Source organism: Rutidosis leptorrhynchoides, chromosome 7, assembly GCF_046630445.1.
Source record: "Rutidosis leptorrhynchoides isolate AG116_Rl617_1_P2 chromosome 7, CSIRO_AGI_Rlap_v1, whole genome shotgun sequence".
NCBI classification, from domain to species: domain Eukaryota; kingdom Viridiplantae; phylum Streptophyta; class Magnoliopsida; order Asterales; family Asteraceae; genus Rutidosis; species Rutidosis leptorrhynchoides.
In genome coordinates this window covers 118,893,370-118,895,900 of record NC_092339.1, presented here as the reverse complement: position 1 = coordinate 118,895,900, position 2,531 = coordinate 118,893,370, and the positions used below count along the sequence as shown (strand labels likewise).

The following is a 2,531-nucleotide window of genomic DNA, read 5'->3' as shown; positions in this document are numbered from 1 at the left end:
CTGAAACTGCATTTTTTTTTTTGAATCTGCATCAAACTGAGTCTGCACTCCCATGCGATCGCATGAGTTGGAAACATTGAACCCATGTGACCGCATGACCTGGTCTGACAGGGTCTGATCCTTAGTTTGATCGTATTAGGGTTTGTAATTAATAATAATTATAATAATTAATTAAGTTTAGGGTTTATTAAATTAATAATTAGTTTATCTTTCATTTAAATTTGAATTATTAAGTTTTATTACATTTAATAATTATATAATTTTATAATTTTATATAAAAAAATAATATTTTTATAAAATTAAGTAATTTCATCATTTGTATCTTTTTATAAATTATATATTTTTAATCGTTTAATTCATAATTTGTATATTTATCGTTCGTGATTAGTTTTAAACTTAGTTTTTGCTGTAGTTATTTTATATTTCTAAGCTCTTAGGCTTTGCCGTAAAATCCCTTAAATATTTTTTTCTTTAGATTAAGATTTAGGCGCTTTAGAATTTTACGACGTCACTTATCGCTTTAGTTTTAAATAGATTTTAGTGCCTAATTAAGTTATTGCCGTTTTGGATATAGAATTTCTTTTAAGTTTTAATACCTTTAGACGCAAGTTTTAATATTTAGTTTTTAGACTTTTAAGTTTCGACGCTTTACTTTTTTATTTTTTTTTCGACTTCTATTTTGCGACGTTTGTTTTTCGACCTTTTATTTTTCGACGTTTTTCGACGCCCTCTTTTTCTTTCTCATTTCTACGCTCTAGTTTTTAGGACATAGACTTGTTATTTTCTTTAAATTTCGACGAAACATTATTTTAAGTGGTTAAATTGATAGACATCCAAAATTTTCTGGTTCGTAGTAATAGTTGGATTTGTTAGTGGCGAGTTGTGAGCTTCCGATTTAAAGGGTCCTGGCTACCTGCTGCATCTATTGGCTATTCGAAATGTGGACAAAATCAGAAAAGTCTATTAATTTGATAACTTTAATAATTTTTATCTTTATAACTAATAGGATATTCAGTGAATGCACCGAGCAAAACGTTCACCACCTTTCATACGTTCACCACCTGAAACTCGATCAAGACATCTAGCCAACATTGTCGCCGTTGATTTTTCTTTAGAATCATCATCTAGTCGACCAAGTACTCCAATTCAAATTATCGATAATCCATTTTTTGAACCCGACCTCACAATTGAGAACCCGGAGGATATTCAAGGACAATTCAGAGATCCTGAACCACTAATCATTCCTCCTGAACCACAAATTACTCATCCAGAGATTGTTGAGGAAGAAACTATTAAATCAGAATCCCCTAGTGATTCAGATTCAACAAACTCAATCATGGAAAATCAGGAACCTCTAAGTATGGAAGACCGAATGAGAGCTACACGCACTGGCCAAGGTCACGCAATTACTCAACCAGACATTAATGCGCCAGATTATGAAATCAAAGGACAAATCCTACACATGGTAACTAATCAATGCCAATTTAGTGGTACGCTAAAGGAAGATCCAAATGAACATCTTCGTACCTTTAATAGGATCTGTACTCTATTTAAAATCAGAGAAGTTGAGGATGAACAGATCTATCTCATGTTAGTTCCCTGAACTTTAAAGGGAGAAGCCAAAGATTGGTTAGAATCGTTACCTGAAGGGGCGATTGAACAATGGGATGTTTTAGTTGAGAAATTTCTTAAAAGATTCTTTCCGGCATCTAAAGCAGTGAGACTTCAAGGAAAAATTTTTACGTTCACACAAAAGCTAAATGAAACTCTATATGAGGCGTGGACAAGATTCGGAAAATTATTGAGAGGATGTCCTCAACATGGTTTAGACACTTATCAAATAGTACAAATATTCTACCAAGGATGCGACATTGCTACACGAAAAGACATTGACATAGCAGCTGGTGGTTCCATTATGAAGAAAACCGCAACTGAAGCTTACAAAATTTTTGATAACACAGCCTCCCACTCACATGAGTGGCACCAGGAAAAAGATATTCCTCGTTCATCTAAAGCGGTTAGAGCCGATTCTAGTCATGACTTTGATTCCATTTTCGTAAAGATAAATGCTTTCGAGAGACGAATGGAAAAGATGACGAAAGATATTCACGCAATACGAATTAGTTGTGAGTAGTGTGGAGGGCCACATTTGACAAAAGATTGTCTCAGTATTGAACAAACAATGGATCAAAGAGAGAATGTTTCATACATGAACCAAAGGCCTGGAAATAATTATCAAAATAATTATCAACCGCCAAGACCAAACTACAATCAAAATCAGAATTATAACCGAAATGTTCCATACAACAACCAACAAGATCCTAGCAATCAACAAGTATCTAATAATACTTACAACCAGCAAAGACCTAAACCGATGATAAAATGCCAAATTTAGAAGATATGATGTCGAAGCTAGTTGAATCTCAAACGCAGTTTTTCACATCTCAGAAACAAACCAATGAACAAAATGATCAAGCATTTAGAAATCAACAAGCTTCTATTCAAAATCTGGAACAAGAAGTAAGTAACCT

The 2,531-nt window shown here is 33.3% G+C and overlaps 1 non-coding gene across 1 annotated transcript; it reads right to left on the bottom strand.

The window, feature by feature from the left end:
- Positions 1 to 1,720: 1,720 nt before the first annotated feature.
- Positions 1,721 to 1,827, bottom strand: LOC139860980 (small nucleolar RNA R71). Its single transcript, XR_011763603.1, has one exon. It is a non-coding gene; the product is annotated as a small nucleolar RNA R71 (small nucleolar RNA).
- Between the last annotated feature and the right edge of the window lie 704 nt (positions 1,828 to 2,531).